Source organism: Lutra lutra, chromosome 11 (genome assembly GCF_902655055.1).
Source record: "Lutra lutra chromosome 11, mLutLut1.2, whole genome shotgun sequence".
NCBI lineage: Eukaryota > Metazoa > Chordata > Mammalia > Carnivora > Mustelidae > Lutra > Lutra lutra.
Window position 1 is genome coordinate 86128216 of NC_062288.1, and position 21015 is coordinate 86149230.

General features: G+C 57.1%; 1 long non-coding RNA gene across 2 annotated transcripts; it reads right to left on the reverse strand.

Moving 5' to 3' along the window:
• Nucleotides 1–5612: 5612 nt before the first annotated feature.
• On the reverse strand, nt 5613–20621 carry LOC125080873 (uncharacterized). 2 transcript variants are annotated; one of them, XR_007121521.1, is made up of 4 exons: nt 20406–20621; nt 7902–8039; nt 7355–7476; nt 5613–5746 (listed from the first exon to the last, which is right to left on the reverse strand). It is a non-coding gene; the product is annotated as an uncharacterized LOC125080873 (long non-coding RNA). The 2 variants fall into 2 exon arrangements; XR_007121522.1 differs by lacking the exon at nt 7355–7476 and having other exon boundaries at nt 5626–5746.
• Between the last annotated feature and the right edge of the window lie 394 nt (nt 20622–21015).

Genomic DNA, 21015 nt, shown 5'->3' on the forward strand with positions numbered 1-21015 from the left:
CAGGAAGTGGAACTGTTCATCTCTGTAGGAGCACTTGGCCCCTTGGAACTCCTGTGGGGTGGCTTGTTCTGCTTTTGAAAGGTGCTCGTACTCAACCGAGGTGGTGGTCTTTGAATGGTGCCCCATGACGTCGTGGAGCCCTGTGGCCAGTGCCCACCTCCGGAGCAGCGCCACTGAATTCGTTTTATAAAAGGCTGTCCTGGGGGTGCAGGGCCAGGTGGGGGGGCTGCGATCTAGTTAGAAAAGTTCTAACGATGGTTCGACAACTCTGCTCTGGAGTTCTTTCTTTAAGGGCTCTGTGCATTCCACATTAAAACTCAGGTTGGGCGATGGCGCCTGTCTTTCGGGGCTCCCTCCAACGAAAGTGGTGTTCGCTCTCGCAGTGGATTATCCTTCTCGAAGCAGAAGCGTCACGTCATTAATTGTCTCCTAGCGTCCTCACTCCTTGGCTCACTTCCTTCATGCGACAGTGCCTTCTTCCCAGGGTGTACCTCCTGCCACACCCCCAGTTGTAGGCCCCTTGTAAACCACCCCCACCAGTGCACGTCCGTGTCTGTGCCCGTTCTGTGCCTCAACCTGGAACAATGCCCTCCAGCCCTTTCTTTGTCACTGGAGGCCTGGGTTGGTTTCCTGGTGATGGTGAGTGAGATAGTTCAATGGAGAAGACCAAGGTGTTTTCCTTCATGACGTCAGCGGCTCCATAAAGCTAGCATTACCTCTCCCCGTTCTTGAACAAATGGCACGCTGTTGCCTATCTTCACTAGAGGATCGACAGAAAAAGAGGATCAGTCGCAGCCAAAGCAACCCAACGTCCCTGCTGTTGGCTACCCAGGGACAGCTGGAGCCAACGGACCTCCTTATGGGGCCAGCCTCTCTCCGGAGGTACCTCCCCATACAGTGTATTCTGTCGGCCTGGCAAGACCCAGCGGCGACCTTGTCCACAGGCACGTGTGGAAAACTTGCCTTGGTGGGGCTCACGGAGACCTTTTCTTCCTTTACTGAGTCCCCACTGGCAGCTGCTTCAGGGGCCTGGGAGGTAAAATCACTAAGTGAAGGGTGAGTGTCTCGGGTGGGAGAAGAGGGGAGGCGTGGGAGCGGGTGGAGCGGAGAGAATCCATCTAAAGGGAGCAGCCTCTCCTGCCGCCAGCAGATTGCCACCAAGTGGGAGCAATGTGGGCCCTAGAGGCCCATCTTCATAATTTTCCAGAGAAGATGTGGAGTGCAGATTTGTGGGCAGATCTCCTGATTTCAACAACAGCTCAAAAAATCCTTTACATACTCTGCAGGAAAACAAACACCTGTTGACCAGATCTGGCCCATGGGTCAGTTTTGTTTAACTTGGTGATAGCCTGCCCTGTGTCAGATGAATACAGCCCGGCAGGTGCCCATGGGCAACAAAATGGGAGGAGACGTTCGTCTGAACAGAGCTGCTGCAGCCCCAGTGACAAGTGCCATCTGGATGGAGTGCGGTAGCAGAACGAGTTCTGTCATCTTTTGTCTCCTTCAGGGTCCTCTGCCTTAAGTAGTTTATCATCCAGGCTGCAGAAACAGAGCCGGGGCTCACAGAAATCGAGACTGGGCTAGGCATTCTTGGCTCTAAGTCTACAGCTAAGAAGTTACTGGCGATGCTGGTGACCACTGGAATTGTCTGAACTCAGAGCAGTGAGGAGAAGCAGAAGAACAGGGAAGATCAGGAGCTGCTCACCGTCTACGCTCGGGCTGCTCGTGCACCCTGGACCTCACTCGGACCCAAGCCAGGCTCATCTGCAGCCACTTGGCACATGGAAAAGGGCCTTCTCCGTAATGTGTAATGCACCCGAAGCCTCCACTCCGAGTGTGGCTGGCTTGGTACCCAGCCGTGGTGGGTCCCTTTAGTGTCAGCACCAAAACTGAAGCTTAATTAGTCAGACGGAGGCTACGTGGGGTGGGGAAGAAGAGCCCACATCCCCTCTCATCCCCACCTCAGTAGGCTCTGGGTCAGGTCATGAGCCCAAACCAGCCTGTGACGTCAGCACGGCTCACACCCAGATGTCAGAGGCATGGACCCCCACTGGCACATTCCCACCTAGCCTCTACAGTTTGCTCCAGGTCAGCAGCTCTCGGAGAAGATCCCCTCAGGATGGCAGAGACAGCACAGAGGGAGAGAGATGACTTAAGGTCTCTGGAACAGCTGGACAGGGTAGGTATTCCCACCCGCCATTTCACTCCCAGGGCTGCTGGGCCCCTGAGTGAGTCCCCAACCCATTCTGAATTTAAGGTTCAATTTCCTGAAAACAGCTGGGCTGTTAGCAAACATTTGTGGACTACTGGTGTCTTGGGAGTGTATTTCTACAAAGGTCTGGCAGGGAGGGGAAAAGAACAGGGATAATATCCATCAGCAGAGGGGGAACCAGGCTCCCCTGAGAACCCAGGACTTAACCCAGGGCGACCTTGGGAGGCAAGGACAAGCCTGCATCCCAAGACTATGTCTCCAGCCCTGTCTCAAGGCTTTTCTGGCTCTTGTTGTTGAAAACTATGACTTGTCTGCAAATAAGAGTGTTTGTGTGGTACTCATAATAGTTAAAACTCATACAGCCCTTACAATGTGCCATGTTCTGTTCTAGAGAATTACCTATAGATCCACTTAATCTTTGCAAAGTACTGTTACTGTTCCCACTTCACAGATGGGCAAGCAGGCACAAAGAGGTTAAGTTTAAAGTAGCTTATTTAATATTTGGGAGAAAAGGCTAGAAGCAATCCCCCCAAATCTAAGGCCCTTGTAATTAAAACTGTTTGTTCGACTGCAATTAATTGGTCTCAACTCAGATGTCTTCTGAATGTGTCTACCTTTAAGAAACTAGCATTAGGGGCGCCTGGGTGGCTCAGTGGGTTAAGCCGCTGCCTTCGGCTCAGGTCATGATCCCAGGTCCTGGGTTCGAGCCCCACATCGGGCTTTCTGCTCAGCAGGGAGCCTGCTTCCTCCTCTCTCTCTGCCTGCCTCTCTGCCTACTTGTGATTTCTCTCTGTCAAATAAATAAATAAAATCTTTAAAAAAAAAAAAGAAAAGAAAAAGAAACTAGCGTTAGGGGGCGCCTGGGTGGCTCAGTGGGTTAAGCCTCTGCCTTCTGCTTAGGTCATGATCCCAGGGTCTTGGGATAGAGCCCGCATTGGGCTCTCAGCGGGGAGCCTGCTTTCCCCTCTCTCTCTGCCTGCCTCTCTGCCTACTTGTGATCTCTCTCTCTCTGGCAAATAAATAAATAAAATCTTAAAAAAAAAAAAAAGAAAGAAAAGAAAAGAAACTGGCGTTAGAACTAGCAGTAACTGAACAGCCGCTCGGCACAGGACATCATGCAGAATGCTGTACGCCTTGATTTCTCATCCTCTCCACAACCCTGTACGGGGGTCGGATTCCATTTCATAGGTGTGGAAACTCAAACTTGGCAACTTCACAAGGTAAATGCGTAACTAGCGAACGGGGGCCTGGGGTCAGACTCTGCTATGTCTGTCTCTAGAAGTTCTAGTCTTCGTGCCAACCATTCAGGTGTCAGGGCAGGTGTCCGAAAACAAGCTGCACATCTGGATTCTCGTCTTTAAAGAAACCTCCAGGTGAGTCCCGAGCTTAGCCCACAGGCAGCCCTCAGCCATTAAAGTCTTCTCACCGTGCCATGGTCCTCCTGCGTGGCCCGAGACCCCGGAGCTTCCTCCCGGCAGCTGGCCCTTTTCCTCACGCATGCGCACACAGGCGAAGGCGCCCGGATGGAACTACAGCGCTCAAAACCTCACCCAGTGAGTGACCTTAGTTTCCAGCAGTTCCTTAGTCAGAAAATTCAAGGAACCCAAAACATCCATTCCCACATTCTCGTTACTCAAAAATTTTCTGCAAAAAGCCAGTGTTAACATTGTTAAATAATTAGATGTGAAAAAAATGTTGATATTAAGAAAAATCCGGCCCTATGAGAGCCTGCCGATGGTGAAGGGCAGTGAAGATGCTGGGCCTAACACTTCTTGGGCACGAGTAGTTACATTATGTTGTTGGTAAAAACTGCAGGGCTCAAACGCTACAGAGAGATCAGTTGATGTTAAAACCCAAGAAGCTCTGGGCAGGGAGGCCAAGCCAAACCTTGGCAAAGTAGTTGGTGAAGTCATCAGTTGGGTCTAAGTCCCATACAGTCTTTGGCCTCCCCAGTGGCATTGCATGGGAGAGAATTTTAAAGCTGGAAGGGACGTTAGCCACCACCCCTCATTTAGGCTATGAAGGTTAAAGCCTAGAGGCAGAGAGATGCAGGACCGCATGAGTGTGGCATTGCACCTAGACTTCTCTCGGCCAGGGTCATCCCCCCGGCCTCACTCAGATCCTCCTGCCTTGGCCTTAGCATCTATGTTCTTAAAGCCTTAAAATTTGGTTTTTACTGGTTCATCCAGTAGAGCATGCAACTTGTGATTTGGGGTTCGTTAGTTCAAGCACCAGGTTGGGTGCAGAGATTACTTAAAAATATTTTTAAAATGTGTTTATTTATGCCTATATATTTCCCTTACCAGAACTATTTTCATAGAGAATATTTAAGCCAAATAATGAGTCTGAAATTTGCCAGAATTTAGCAAAATTGTTGCAGAAAACAGCCATAAAGGATATTTTTTTCCTTGCAAAAAAAAAAAAATTTTTTTTTTTTTTAATTGACAAAAGAAAAGAGAGACTAATCACATAGTAGGATTCTTTACCCTGGCCCTCAGGGTTCTCATCTGTACAAAACAGCGGTTAATGAACAATTCAGGGGACCTATCACCAACGCCCAGGTGATGTACCCTTCTCCCAATGAATTAGGTGGGTCAAGTGTCGTCTCTGTTTGTTCCACAGATGAGCTGCGCCAAGTTGAGTTGGTCCAGGCTGTGAGTCCCGGACTCAGTGTCCTCCTGTCCTCACGGGTCCCAGTACTTTTGGCTGGGCCCAGCTCGCCCGCCCAGACGGAATGAGGTGACACCAGAAAGTGCCCAGCATCAAAGCCTTTCTGGTGTGAACACCAGAAACCCAGAAGTGCCCGAGTAAAGATGGGCTGCAGGTGGAGTGAAGGACCTGTGTCTTCAAAGCCCAAGTCCCCCACCGACCCACAGGGAGGTGCAGTCTTGGGAGAGCACAGCTGATTGGCCAGGTGATGTCACGTGTCTGCCTCCAGGCCAATCAGCAACGGCCAGTGGGAGGAGGCGGTCTTCCTCACAAGAAGAGAAGGGGGCTGCGAGTGCCATCATCTCCACCCAAGCTGTGACAACCAGGGGACAAAGAAGCCGGGATCCTAATAGCCTCCCTGCTGCGTCACTTGGCCGCTACCAAAGAACTTTCCCAGATCTCTGAAAGTCAGGAAATTAGGGGGTCACTGGGGTAACCGTGTGCCCCGTCTGCGCACTCGCACCATCCCAATAACCTCAAGGTGTTTAAAAGTAGCTTTATTGAGATAATTTGCATGCCAGTCAGGTAATCCGTTTTTAAGTGAGCAGCTCGCGCCATTGCCTTTAGTGTATTTACAAAGTTGTACCACCACCCCGTAATTTAATTTCAGCACGTTTTCATCATTACCCCCCAAAAGGTCGTAACACTTTTCCCCCAAAAGAGCTTGAAGGTTATATAAAAGATGTATGCAGCAAAGTGAGGGAATGGGAATGAGCAGTCAAGACCAAATAAAAGGAGGCTACACATTTGCGGCTGGTGAAGTCAACATTGGTGATTTGATGAAGGTTCCCATTCAGCTCTGCTCTTGACAAAGAGGTCACGTTACTAGAAGAAAGGAATAAATCGTCAGTTACTCAAAAGAAACAAAGTGCTCTATACTTTCTTAAAAGTTGAAGGGAACTCCTAAGTTATTTTACGTTCAGCATCTTCTACATTTTTATATCCAAAGCAGTAGCTTTGATTACGTGCTTAGGCTTCTAAAGCCTTGAGCCCTAACTTTAAAACAGCTCAATTTTGAAGACGTTCTGGGGAGAGCTAAACTGAGGTGGCATTTAAGTGTTTATTCACAGATCATCAACTATCCAAGGAAAGGGTACAGGAGAGGTAAATATGGTGAGCAGTTGTCAGTGAACCATCTGAACTGGCCCCTTCCAGGTCCTTGTAAGACCTGCAGGGAATGGGAGAGGAGCATCAGGGTCACTGGTCTTAAGGAAAGTGCTTGGCTCTTATGAGTTCTGCCTTCCCATTTCCATCTTCCCTACCTGCCCATTACCATCCACCCCCAAATCCTGGAGGATCTGGATCAAGAGGACAAAGGGTAGGTAGCCGTCTATAAGGCAGACCACACCCCCATCCCAAACAGTATGGGTCCTGGAGTTTGGAAGGGGGTAGAGTTGAACTTGAGTTTGAGACTGAAGCTTCAAGGTAGTCTGGACTTAATGATGAACTGTATTTATAAAGGTATGGAATTCACTCAAAATGTAATTAAGGAGCTTGAAGAGAGAGTCAACAGAACCTGATCAAGGTCATGACTGCAGAAAATAAAACCAACGGCGTTCAAACCCGCCAAGGTGAGATGCCTTTGTCTTCAGAAAGAGAGAAGACACTTGAAACCTGTTGGTTCGTCAGGGGCAGTGAAGGCATGGATCTATTTCCCCATGAGGGGCACCTCTGTCTGCACCTCCCCTCCTCCATAACCTCCACAGGATGTTGTCCTTATCCTAAAGGCTTCTGCTCCCCAGCCCACCCCCATTCCACCTTCTCAGGAGAGCTGCGGAGGCAGGAGAAGACTGGCTCCAAGAAGCTGGAGGCCTCCAGGACAGAACAGGGAGGATGCCACTGGGGCGGGGGGGTGGAGGACACACACAGGAGACCCTCCGGAGGTGTCTGTTGATGGAGCTCAGCAGGGGCCATGGCTGGGAAAAGGGGGCTTTCACTGATGCCTCCTGTTCCAGCCAGCATCTGGCCCTGAGAAACCCCAGTGGAGCCAGCGCAGGGGGAGGCCTGGAAAGTCCAGGTCAGGCTTCAGCCAACACTGAATGGCAGAGCTTCAAGAACCCTGTATGGGACAGAGCTACCAACAAAACCCACCAGCCCTACCACCATGGAGTTTGGCTTTCCAGTATCTGCTGTTTGAGAAAAGACAGATCCATTATGAACCCAAAGTTCTTCAATTAATTTGCCCCTTGTTCACCCCAACAGCCTTTATGTACACTTAAAAAGCTGTGTACACGTGAGCTGAATCAGGCCTAGGTCACAGCTCAGGAGTTTAGGGACATGCAAGTGACCCCCACTTGGGCAAGGAACCAGCTTCAACATCAGGTGACACTCGACACCATGATGAGGCAACTGGTTCAGTCCCCATCTAAGGCTGCCACCCACTCCCACACCCCAATACCTTTGCGGGAACATCCCCAGAGATGGAGAGCTTACCTGTCTTAAATCACGGCCTGACTGACCAAAAGGAAGCTCTTCTGGGAGACAAACAGCCCCTCTGTAGAGCCCACAACCTCTGCCGTCACAGGGAACCGTCAAGTGTCTGGTCCTCCAAGTGACTGAAAACAGCATTCACATTCCCACCCAAACCTTTCCACAGCCAAAACCTCCTGTTCCAGCTTTTCCTGGAGATTGGTGAGCGGTCTCCGAATATAAACCGGACTAGACTTCCTGAAGGACCCTCCCAGGGAAAACCAAAAAAGTTGAATTTTAAAATATCTTTTTTTTTTTTTAAGTTTTTTATTTTAAGTAATCTCTACACCCAAAGTGGGGCTTGAACTCACAATCCTGAGATCAAGAGTCACATGAACTTCCAACTAAGCCTGCCAGGCCCTCCTAAAATTTTTTTTTTCCCTAAAATATGATGACCAAGCAATTATAATCCACAGAAGGGCATACAGGCACCCCAAATGTCACTGGTCTGGCCCAGACCCTCTGAAGATAGTACCAGACCCAGACCAAGGCACAGACACAGCCTGCTCACCTCCCATGACCTGCTACGGTCCCTCCTTCAGTGCCATCCCAGGTGAATGTGTGGTCTAAGTCCCCAGATCTTTCTTCTGTCTTCATTTCAGTAGTCTGGTTTCCTCCCTTCTCACCTCTGTACAATCGAGTGTTTTCCCTAAACACAGGAGGTTTTAACCTTTAACCTTCTCTTCAGATGTCAACGTGCTGCTTTAAGCTGTCGCTCTATCCTGGGCTTCTCAGCCTCAGCTCTGTCGACATCTGGACTTCTCGTTCTGCTGCGCACTGTTCTGGGCGCTGCCAGCTGGGTCAGCTTCCCTTGTCTCCACCCGCTGGATGCCAGGAGACGTGTCCCTAGATATTGCCACATGTGCCCCAGAGGGGTAAAGGAGACCGGCTCTGTACAGACCTGGCTGTGTCGGCCACGTGCCCTCCGTATTCTGGCGGCAGAGGGCTATGGGGAGAAGAGGTTCATCTCATACAACACCCCCACCCCCAATGCTCTGGCACTGACATCCTTCTATCTGACCTCAGACTGAGGGGCACAGCTCAAGCCTCAAGTTCCCCTCTTCCTGCCATCAGGGGGCTCCGTCTTGCTCCTTCTCCAGGAGCTGCCGCAGCCTGATTTCTCCCCCAGACCTCCAAGCTCAGTTCAGATGTCGCCTTCACTCAAAGCCCACAGGCCCCTTCCCTGGGGTGCCATTCCTTATTCGGGACCCAGCACCTTGCACCATCTGTTTGCACCTGCCTGCTGTCCACACTGCCCCGCCTGAGGCCTGTGGCTGGGACAGGCCCTGTACGTGGGCTGTGCACCTCCAGCAGGCCCAGGCCTTCACCATTAGCATCCAACAGGATTATCTGTCCAATGCCTTCCTGCATTGGGGCTGGTCTTCAAGGGGAGCCTGTCACATAGGGTTCTGATGGCATTTTGCTTCGAAAGCGGCCAGACCTAGAAGAGGCGGGGTCCCTGCCGCCTTAGTCCTCAGGCCAGAACCCTCTGACAGACCCTGACCCTGCGGCAGCACCACCCTTTGACCTTGAGGTGGGGGTGGGGGTGTTGTGAGGTGACCAGGATGACAGAGGTGTCCAAGATCAGATCACATGAACTCAATACCCTGTGGGACTCCAGGGCCTCCCTGACCCATGCCAGGCCCCTACCACGTGGTCCTTGGCGCACAAAGATAATGAGACAGTCTGGGCCTCAAACAGCTTCTAGCTAGTGGAGAAACAGAGCCACTCGCAGATGCTTCCAAGGTAGGGGCAGCCAAGGCTGGGCCCAGGGAAGGGTGTGCCTCTGGCACTTAGGAGAGTTCAGACAAAAGTAAGCCAGCCAGCAGCGGACATGCACAGAACCTCCTAGGGGAGCAGGAAGGGAAGCCCGGGGCAGGCTGCCTAGCAGGCCCAGTCACACAGGACCTCACCAACTAGGTAAGGTGCTTGGCTTGATCTTGATCCTGGTGGCAGTGCAGGGACAGGGCTGTCACGGTCACATTAGTGTGGGGGACAGTCAGAAGAGCAGAACAGGGAGCCAGCAGTGGCGATGGTGTCCAGGCCCGATCCCCTCCAGCCCTGGCCCTGGCTTCACCACCCTCAACAACCTCAACAACCATGGCCCCCAAGCTGGGTCATGCACCCCCACAGTGGTTAAAGGGGTCCCCAGGAAGGCCAGTGTCCCCAGCCAGCTCCCTGCCTCTGGTGCAGACCAGCGATTCACAGCTCTGGAGGCAGATGGCTGGGGCTCAAATTCCCTGCTCCTCACCAAGGTCAAGGTGCTTCATGTCCTAACCCCCCGTTGGTCCACAGTCGTGAGGATTAACTGAAATCAGGAAAACCCTGCACACAGTAAGTGGTAAGAGATCAGTAGCTTCTACCACGACTAAATCTGTCCCAAGCTCCCCAATTTCTTGTTAATTCCCCTCCCCACCAAGGCAGAGGAATAATCTCCCTCCTGCCTGCTTGTCCCAGACCCAAAAGTAGCCAGACCAAAGCAGGGGAGAGCGGAGACGGCACCAGCCTGGTCACCTCTATGGGCTTTGACTATAAATTCATTCTAATTATGTCGCTGACCTGAGTGTTTACCAGCTCGCAGGCACTGCGACTGTAGAGGGTTCGCTGCGCATCCATCTGATCCTGATCCTGCCCCTGCCGGTGTGGCTTACGAAGGCCCCCTCCTCTTCCGGTCACTTCAGAATAGAGCCCTTTCAAACATGGAGTGGATCCCCCCTCAGCTTCCCGGGGAGTCTGCTTCCAGGTACTTTCCAGTCCCACAGCCCTGACCTGCCCCAGCCAGCCTCTCACCCTTGGATCCACACCTGCCCCCCACATCCCTGGTCTCATCCCTCCATCCATTTCATGGGATCACACTCCCCTCTGTCTTCCAAGACTCCCACTGTCCTCAAGGCCAAAACCAAACATGGTCTGCTTCCCCATACAAAACCTGCACTTTCTCAGACAGCTCCTTTTCTTTCTCCTCCTCCCCAAAGTCCTGCATCCATCTCCACCATCTCCATCTCCACCAGATCCCCCAACCCATCTCCTCTCTCTCCTCTGCAATCCCCCATGAGCGCCTCTCGCTCTCCCTCCCACAGTCTGTTCCGCCTACAGCCCCCGGTGCTAACACACTGCCTGGTACATAGCTTAATAAACGCTTAACAACAAGGAACAAACCCTTGTCCCCCTCATGTCTGGCACATAAATGACCCAGTTTTTAGAATCAATACAGGCTCAGATGCCCTCCTCTGGGGACATACCCCCCAACCTTCCTTATTCATCCCATCTCTTCCCAAACACATTGCAGGTGCATGGAGTCCAGAGCCTGGAGGGAGCCGAGGGAGGTCTGCCCACCCAGCCCACCCATCCGCCCCAGTGGCTGGAACCACTCTCATCCCTCCAAGAGCAAGTGAGGGAAAAACAGCTAGAGTTGCAGGGGCAGGGGACCTCCCAGGAAATGCAGGGCTGGGGCGCAGGGAAAAGGCCTTTGCGCTTCTATTTGTACTGTTCACTGTGGGTCAGAACCTCCTCTCTTCCCCTCGCCCACACACATGTAGCTCTCGTCCTGGGGCTGCCCCACCCTTCTGTGGGCACAGAAAATATGTCCACCACACTGCCACCCAGCCATCCTGACCCAAGCTGGGTCACTGACCCTCTGGCCTGTCTCAGAGTTCTCACTGCATCCCAGGCTCTGAGACCTGAGCAGCCCATAGCACAGCCACAGCGGGATGCGGAGGTCCAGCCCCCAGGCTGCCCACTCCCCAGGGAGCCAGCCCTGCATTCACAGAAGTGGCTTAAACACATCCCCCCTCACATCTCGAGGCCTCTGTCCCACCCATTCCCCCACTGCTTCAGCGAGATTACAGAGATGCCCATGGACCGCCGACCTGCCCTCATCCTCCCAGCCAACAGCCCAAAAGGGAGACCCACTCTCTGTGCTGTGTGGAAGGGAGAGACACCCTCCCCTGAGGTCTCACAGCCCACTCGGAACAGAAGAGCTGGCGAAGGGTACCTAACTCCAAACTTCCCTCCTTCCTGACCCCAGCAACCCACCCCAAATCCCTCACTTCGGGCTGCACATCAAGCCCTCTTGGTAGCACCCCTCAAGGCCGGAGGACAGCTTCCCAGTTGATTCGGAGACCTGTGACCTCAGGGGGATGCAGGGAAACAGTGAGTGTCACTTCCAGCTGCACCCACCCTCTGCCACTGCCCAGCACCCGGGGACCAGCGTCCCTCCCTCCTTCCCTGGGTAGCAGCAGGTCCAGAGAAGCGGTGGGTCCCTCCGTCAGCGGCTGGCTGCCGAGCTGCCCGCCGAGCTGCCTGCTGAGGCCTCACACCGTAGTTGGCAAGTCTAGAACCACCGGATCCCATGACCTCACCAGTGTGAGTTCTACCATTGCCAAAAACGGGGGAGAGGCAAGCGGCAGGGGCGGGCCAGGGGGGCTGAGGGCGCTCAGAGGCTGTTGCCTCTGCTGAGGAAGAGACAGGGAGAGTTAGCATGGTCCGAGGCTGGGGCTGTCCAGCAGGAGGCAGTCTCCTCACCACCTGAGTGGAACAAGGTCACCTCCTTCCAGGCGGCTCCAGTGGGATGGGAGATGGGGAGGTAGGGAGGGATGGATGGAGGGAACACACAGGCCGCAGCTATCAGGACCCAGCTCAGATGTGGGCCCTGTCCCCGCCCACTCTGGGGGGAACCTTGAGGGCACCTCCATTCCAGGCAGAGTGGACTGCCTGGGCCCCAGGGTTAAGAGAGCTAAAGGGCGCCATGCTGTGCTGAGTACCCAGCACTCCATGTCACTGTCTCATCTGATGCTGGGACACCCCCTCCCCAGGGTCCAAAGCTGCCCCACCCCTCATGGAAGAAGCAGACTTTCTGTACCTGATTTCTCTTCCCTCTCAAGCCCTGGAGAGGCGAACAGCCTGCTAGGGTCTCTTCCCTGAGGATGGTGGGCCAACTCCTGGGCTGGTGCCCTCCTTCCGGGACCCACCCAGGTAGTCTCTGGGCTCACGGAACTCACTCATTTGGGCCAGTCAATAGCAGAAATGAGCCAAGTCCAAACCCGATGAACATACCATCCACACAGCATAAAACCCACCATTTCAGGACACCTGGGTGCTCAGTGGGTTAAAGCTTCTGCCTTTGGCTCAGGTCATGATCCCAGGGTCCTGGGATCGAGCCCCGCATCGGGCTCTCTGCTCAGCGGGGAGCCTGCTTTCCTCTCTCTCTCTACCTGCCTCTCTGCCTATTTGTGATCTGTCAATTAAATAAATAAAATCTTAAAAAAAAAAAAAACAAACACCATTTCCCCCCATGCTGGCCGGACCCATCCGTACATCCCTGGGGGTTGGCTTCCATTGTAATCCCCAAAATGCCACCTTCCTGGGACTCCAGGAAACTTACCCCAAGGGCAGCACACAAACCCCAGATGCAGGCAGGCCCTTTCCTAAGAGGTGTCTGAAGCCTCCTACGGTCACCTCAAGTCTTCAGCCAGCATGCAGGCCCAGCCCTTGGAGTCCCCTAAGGCCCCGAGGGCAGTGAGATCAGATCACAAGAGGACCCCTTTCCACACCAGAAGCCCCAGCAGAGAAGCAGCTGCCAGGAAGGCCGATCCCACTGGCTGGAGCTGTGGCCCCCAGCAGAAGCAGGAGACAGCCACTGCCCCTTCTGGGGTGGGGCCGGGCCACCGGGAAGATGGAGCAGAAGAGCAGAGACGCAGACCTTGGCCATCCCCAGGGTCTGGCTCCCCTGTGGGATGGGGCAGCAGGAGCCCGGGGGAGGGCCGGCACGCCCAGGGGCTTGGAGAGCAACCTGCTTGGTGCTAAAGGTTCCTAGAACTGATCAAGGCTGAGGCTGTGGGCTTGGCAGGCGGGTTTGGGACACCTGCAGAAACTGGGCTCCTGGTCCCAGGTTTTCCTGGGGGCCAGTGACAAGGCCCGGAAGCTCCCTCTGCTCCCTGTGTGCAGCGTGTGCGGAGGGAAGGGCGGCCCCCCGTCCCCACCCGCCGGAGCACCGAGCCAGGTGGGCACCCGGGGGAGGGAGCCTTCCCCGCGCACCAGCCTGGCGTCATTGGCACAACTGCGCAGCCCCCGCCCTCGATCAATGGAGCTGGATCGCATTTCGCAGAGCCGAGGCCGGGCCAGGGATAATGGCTGGGATTGAATAAGCAAATGGAGCGGTGGGGGAGGGGTGGGGAGGCTGGAAAATCCACTTCACACAGTCCCCCTGGGGGAGCTGCCATCTCCAGAAGCTCCAAGCCCCACAGACAAACAGGGGCCCGGCATGGGGGTGGGGGGGGCGGACACCCTGGCCTGGCTGCTCTTGAAAAACACCAAAAAATCAGAGCAAAGTGCTTCCCAGAGACCTCCCCACTTGGAGGGAAAAATGCTTTCAGCTGCTGCGGGAGGGACTTCAGTCAGACTACAGGAATCCCTGCGGGGCACAGGGCCCTGGACAGATCAAACGGCTCCATAGCGGAGCTGCCTGGGGAGTGGGTTTGCTCATCCCCGCTCCCCCCCCACCCCACCGCCAGACGCACAAAGGAGGATTCAGGCTTTACAGGGTGGGGAGGCACAAAGGCTGGGTGGGGGAGGCTTAGGAAATGGGCCTCTGCGGAGAAGAGCCGGCTACAGGGGTCCCGGCCTGGCATGGTCACTGCTGTAGGTGAACTCATCCCGCCTGCCCCCCACCCCTGAGTGAGACGTGAGAGGTGAAACGAAGGGCCTGCGGCCTTTGCCAGGGAGCAATGGGGCTGGCCCCCAGGACAGCCAGGCAGGGAGGCTGGCTAGAGGCTCAGAACAGGCTCCCCTGCACCCCAACTAGCACCTGTTACTCCGGACTCAGCAAAGCCACCCACCTGGGCAGGTGCTGAAAAGCAGAAGCGGAGCCACAGGAAGAGTGGAGCCCAGTGGCAGACCACCCAGGGGCTGAGGGGCAGCTGCTCTAGTCTCAGGCTAGAAGGCCTACCTGCCCAGCAGGTACGGAAATGGGGCCTGACATTTTAGGAGCCCCAGGGGTGCTCCGGAAACTGGTTCCCAGGGGCCTTCCAGCCCCCCTTACTGGGTCCTTGTGTCCACACCCACCCCTCAGGGGTCAGTCTGAGCCAGGCCCTGGACACGCTTCTTCCCTGGCCCTCAGACGGAGGCATGGAGCCCTGGAGGGAAGCTCTCCGGCAAGGCAGCCATTTTGGCCCTGGAGTAGAGGGCCAGGGCAGAGACTGGCCGTCAAAGGAGAGATCCCGCTGCAGGGCCAGAAGTCTCCTTCTTGGGATAAATAAGCAAATAAGAAGTAGCTCTTCTTTCTCCACAGGGCTTAGAAGAGCTTCGGCACAGGGACACCATCACCCCATCCAGGAGGGGCGGTGAGGGAGCTCTTCCCTCTGTGGTGCTCCGGGAACCAGCAGAGGGAAACGCCCTATCCCTCCAAGGCCATCCCTAGTGCCCTGGGCAGGAGGGCTTAAGTAGCCCTGTGTTCCTGCTGAGCAGCCCCTTGGATCCTGCCATCCTCCAATGGACAGCCTCAACAACACACCACCCCCTCCATCCTACCCCATGCCTGAGGCTCGCTCCCCAGGGAGAAACAGCTCCATCCTCCATGGGGAACTGGGGCCAATGACTTCAGGCTTTGACAGCCCCCAGTGGGCAGGATCCCAGGCCAGTCAGCTGGCCTCTTGCTGAGTGCGGGCCACCAGGGCCTCACACTGAGGCAGCCTGGCTGGGCCCAGGCCTCTCGGCCTCGCTATCTGTCATCTGGGCCATCTGAGCCCAGGCCTATAGGTTCAGAGCTGAGAGCCCTCAAGCCCTGGGAGCCAGGAGTGCCCAAAGCACCAACCAATGAGGCTGACCCCCCACAAGTCGTGGATGGTGACTGAAGAGCGTCACTGTCCTCACCCAACTACCCACTGACTAACCTCTTCAGCCCGGCCTTCCCTCTCAGCTTCGCTGTGACTGACCCGCCAGGGCCTAAACCATACACTCCCAACTCCAATCCCACCCTGTACCCTGTTCTCAGGGACCATAGCCCACACCCCCCCCCAACACACCTGGGCTGAACTCAAGGACACCCCCACAGCCAGGAGCTGCCTCCCTCAATTCCTGCGACAGAAGGCCAGCCAAGGTCTCACCCCAAGGGTGTGAGGGGAGCAGAGCTGGTCCTTCCTGACCTGTGGCACCCCCTGGGCTGGCCCTACAGATGGTGACCCCCCCTTCCCTCCACGGCTGCTGGCGGCCCCATCTGCTGGCCCAGCTCGGATTGCTGGGCTTCCAGCTCTGCTGTGGCCCTAGGCGGTGTAAGGCGATCTGGCTGCCCACGGGGCTGCGGCCCTGGCGGCAGCTGAGCCAGATGGAGCCGCTGGGGCCCGACGCGAGGCGCAGGGGCGGAGGCACGCGGCTGCAGTCCCGCTTCTCCCATATTGGCACTGCACATGATTGCTCAGAGCGGAGAGACACAAGCAAAAATGTGCTAGTGCCAAAATCGGCCAAGCAGATCGCAAGTGTGGCGGGCCGCTGGGGACGTTCCAGAGGGCGTATCCCTGCGCCCCCACCTTCCCCGCACTAAAGCAAGCCCATTTCCGATGTCCAGGGCCACCACGGGGCCCCGGGGGTGAAGAGTGCTCCCGAGACACTCGCGGATCTGTCTCTGCTCTGTTTATGGCCCTTCGGTAATTCACTGAGCGAGACTGTTCACAGTGAATTCTACCAGTGCCATACACAGAACAGGAGTCGCGCTCTCGGCCCGCCGACCCTGCGGAGAGACCCCCGCGCGCCCGCTCCCAGCTCTCCGCATCCCCGCGCAGAAGGTCCCGCCTCCCACCAAACCCTGGGCAGCCCTCCTCACCCCACACCGTCACAAGCTTGACAGGCTTTGTTTCAGCCCCCAAATGACCTTCCACGAGGTGGTAGCAGCGGAGGAGAAGGGCTGAACAGTCCCCGCGTGGGGGAGGGGTGGGGCAAGATGACCACAGCGGGGTGTTTCCGGTCTCCCCCCCCACAACGCCCACCCCTCCCTCCACCCTCGAGAGCCCACCCCGAGTCAAGCTGGGGAGGGAGTAAATCCAGTTCAGAGCAGCAAGCCCCCGGCCAGATCCTCCTCTCGGCCCATCACGCCAGGCCGCAAAGGGGGCGGTGACCAGTGGGACATCCGGGGTGCCTCTGCTGACGTCTGAGCACAGAACCCTCTTGTTCCAAAATGTCTTGGTCTCCACCATCCTCCAGCCCCTAGACTGCCCCGTGGCAGAAACAGAGTCGGGGGGCGGGGCGGGGGGGGGCGGGGGACCAAACCTGCTGTTCCCTGTGCTCCCACCCGGAACCACACCTGATCCTGAACGCCCCTCTGCTGCGGCCGGTGGCCAGGACAGCAGAGCAGGTGGGCAGGAAGTTCCTGGGCCAAGCCGGCCCTGGTGCAGGGAGCTGGAGGCACGGCTGCCTTCCAGGGAGGGGAGTGGCGTCTGGCTGGCTCGGAGGGGACTGCAGAGGAAAGCAGAGGCGAGGGAGGCAAGGGAGGGGCTGGCGAGGTTGCATCAGTGGTTGCCAGAGTGGCTGCCTTGAGAGAAGTCACTGTGGCAGCTCCGGCCTCTGGTGCCCCGCGCCCTGGGGAAGGAACGAGGGAAGGGGAGAGAGGGTCGGTCTCGGGGGAGCTGGGGCCCAGGCAGGAGGGCCGGGAACTCTGCAGAGTGGCAGTCTCGGCCCGCTCCAGGCTTGAGTCGGGACCAGGGGGCAGGGTGGCTAGAAAAGCAGCCTGGAAGGGTCAGAGAGTGAGTCGCCTGGCCCAGAAACTATCCAAACCCCTTGGTGACGCTTCTCCCAGCGACCTCAAGGTGCAATAAGCCACTCTGTGTCCTCGCAGCTCATCACTGGTGTCCAAGGAGCCCAAATCACTGCGCAAGGCTCCCCTTCCCCCATGCCCTCAGGGGACTCCTCATCCAGCTTCAACAATACCCATTGCTGGGCTCTGGCCTTCCAGAGGCAAACCCAGATTGTGGGGTTGGAGGTCTTCCGCAGTTACTCCCTGGCACTCTGCCCCGCGACCACTGTGCACTGGACTAGAGAAAAGAAGGGACAGGATCTCTCCCACCCCAGGCAGTGGGAATGTTAGTACAGACTCTAGGTCAAGTGTTGGTAGAGATCAAGAGCTCAGGGTGTAACCAGCAGACTCACTCAAGGGGCCCCTAAATGCAGATTAGGGAGTGCACTCAGAAATCTGCATCTTCATAGGCACCCAAGCAATTCTGCAGCCCCCGCCTTTGTGAAGGGTCTGGGGGACTCTTCCCGGAGGCCACCACTGTCTGCTATCAGAAGCTTTAGCCCTGCGCTACTTCATCCACCTTAAGTTCCTTTTACTTTCTTTTCTTTCTTTCTTTGGAGAGCTGGGGGAAGGGAGAGGTGGATGCTGGGCAAGGGGGAACACCAGGCACTAGCCTGGCACCAGGCGACTAAGGAGATGGCCAAGGACAGCAGTTGTGGGTCTCTCTCTCTCTCTCTCTCTCTCTCTCTCTCTCTCTCTCTCTCGGGTCCAGAAATGGAAAGTAAAGAGCTTGCAGCAGGCCGCGGGGCTCCTATAGGCTCCCTCTAATTGCCGAATCCGTGGAGACACTTGGTCTGTTTTCCTTGTCTCTGCTGCTGACTTGGGTCTCTGTAAGCAGAGAATAGCTTGAAAAGCTGAATCCCCCTCCAGGTTCCAGATCGAACAGCAGAGCTGGGCCAAGCTCCTCCCCTGCGCCTGCCTCGCCCCTGCGAAGCCCAATGCAGCAGGACCCTGTGCCGCAGTGCCCGGGCGGTGCCAGACACGCCGTCTGGGGCACCCGGGTCAAGCCCCAGAGCCCTTCCCTCTCTGCTCTCCGTTGGGAGAGGCTCAGGTCTGGGTCCTAGGGGAGCACGGTCTCCCAGCTCTCCTGAAATGAGGGCCAAGGGGAGCTGGGAGGGTATAAGCAGCAAAAGCCTCATTTGAAGGGTCAAAAGGGGAAACGGAGGCCTGTGGTTCAAGGGGAAATCCTCAGAGCAGCCTCCTCAGGCCTGGTGGGGAGGAGAGAGGGCAACGCGACACAGCCCCCGCCTTGAGCTCAAAAGGCACAGAAATCCACTTCTGGGGAGTGGGAAGATGAAGAGGAGGGCTGGGAGCAACTGCTCCCTGTCTCCCCCCGCCCCCCAGCCACAAGGTGATCCCGACAAAGGAAAGACCTTCTGAGCTGGTGTGGCCTGAAGGGGAGCCGACCTGCAGGCCAGGTGGGAAGGCCAGGCCATCAACACTGAAGCCACCAGAGCGTCCAGAATACTTGAGGGTCACATACTGGGTGTATCCTATCCACCCTCCAAGGTCTCTGCGGACACCGCCCTATCCTTTTCAGCAACCCCCTTCCAGAAACCCACTAGGACCATCTCTGAGTCCCGCTTCCTCTAGAGGTTTCCGTCCCTCAGGGCACAGAGCTGGTCCCACCCTCCCAAGTTCTAACAGCTCACGGGAGGAGAGAGTCGCTGGGACACGAAGAGCACTCCGAGATCGCCAGCCTTCGGCCATAACAAAGCTTATCCATATACACACCCCCAGCCCTGTGGCTCTCCCCTCCACAAGCACACAACAAGGACACAACGATTCTGGAGTCCTGGATTGCAGCTGCACCACCCACAACCCACCGGGGCCTGGTCCCTCTGGTCTCCAACGAATGCCCCCAGGACCAAGGGGCTAGAGGCTGGGGGCGGCTGGGGCCCTCGGACACGCCTAGGGCCTGATGCCTTTCCCCCTGTCTCCCCAGAGGCCGCAGAGCAGGAAGCCAAAGCTGCTTTCCGGGCAGTTCCTGTCACACCAGAGCTCCCACCACTAAGGCCGGGGGGCTGGAGCTATGCCAGCTCAGCCAGGAGCCACCGCATCCCTAGACCCACCTGGTAGGGGGAAAGGAATAAACGAAATTCTCACATTCACTACCCAGCAACCCTTTCTCCTTTGCATAAGGCTGATTCCAGAGGTCCTCCTAGACCCCCAGGAGCCGGCCAAGGCCTCAGGTACAAGATGAGGTTAAAAAAAATCCCTTGGCTGAGGCTGCAGCTCAGGGGCCAGGATCAGAACCCGCAGCCAGGAGGGGAATGTGCTGGCCTGTCTGGGCTGAGGGGTGGGTGTGGGGCCACGTTCCTTTGGGTGCGTTCAGTCCACAGTCAGGACAGATTTCTGGGACGGCTCTGTCTCGGCTTAGAGACCCGACCACTCAGTGCCCCTTGTGCTCACTGCGGGAGGTGGTGCACACCGGGCAGAGCCCAGGGACCCCTCCAGAGGACCAGGGGTGTAGCGCAGACATCCACCACCTGGCCCCCAGGAGGAAAATCTGGCTTTTAATCCTCTAGAGCTTTACGAAGCCGGACAGAACACAGGGAAGCTCGGTCCTCACCTAACCGATGGGGGTGGGGAGGTCGATTAGGGCACGGCCGGCTCCCGGCTCCTAATCGCCCTGAGCCTGTATTAGCGCCCCCAGCCCCCAGCGGGTACGTCTATACACAGAGTAGGGATGCCAGGGCTGGGGGGAGGGCCAGCGAATGGCTGAGTCTAGAGGGCCCCGCGGAATCGGGCGATCCCTGACTCGGGGACGTCTCGGTCACCACAACCCAGTTCCTAGGATGCGAGCACGGGTGAGGGACCCGGGGCACGCCATCCAGCCGCCGACCCCAAAGTAGAGCTCAGGGGCCCCGGGTGCTCGCTAGCGCTACAAGTATATGGGGGTAGACGCAGGGCGGCAGGGTGTCTCTGTCGCGTGCTCCAAGGCTCCAAGGATGGGTGGCCCCGTAGCAGAGGCGAGCTGGGGGTCTGAGAACTGCTTTCCCCTAGAGACTGGGCGGGGCCGTCCCGGAGCCACACAAGTGGTAACGACGAGCCGAGAAGCCCGGAGAGGAGGGCTGGAGAAACTAGCTCTGGGAGCAGGAGCTCTCCCCCAGCCCAGGACGGCGCCCGCCTCCCAGCCCTGCGCTTCCACCTGAGCCCACCAGGGCGGCGAAACGCCGACGCGACCCCCGATCGGTTCCCCCGGGAGGTGCCTGGGCCCGCGCGGATACGCACCTGGCCAAACACAATCCGCACCCAAACCGCGCGGCAGCCCCGGACCCGGATCGCAGTCCTGGGCGCAGACCGACGACTCCACCGGGGAACCCAGGACCACGGGGCCGCGTGCGCACCTCCGCCGGAAGGCGCGGGAGAGCAGGGAGGCCGCACTGCCGCGTCATCCCCGAAGGCCGGCTGCCCGCCCAACCCGGGTTCTAGCGCTGCTCGCCCCGGGGCGCCCGCCTCCACCTTCCCTTCCTCGCCGGCGCTACCTCTGCCCCGCCCCGCCGGGACACTCACCTGCGCCGACTCCGGGCTGGGCGCACCGCCGCCTCCCAGCTCTGCGCGGAGTCCACATGGGAAAAACAAGACAAAAAGGGCCCTGGTTCGGAGCGGGCCAGATGGACGGAACCTGAGGCGCGTCCGGGCCGAGGGCCGCGCCCCGAACCTCCACAGCGCTACGCGGGAGGAGGCGGTGCCCCAGCGCGGAGTCCGGCGGGGGAACAAAGAGGAGAAGGGATGGGGCCGCGCTTCCTGGGTGTCGGGTGACAGGTCTGCTGGGGGAGGCCCCGGCTCTGCCACCTGAGGAGGAGCCGCCTCCGCGCGGCAGGCGGGGCAGGGCAGGAGA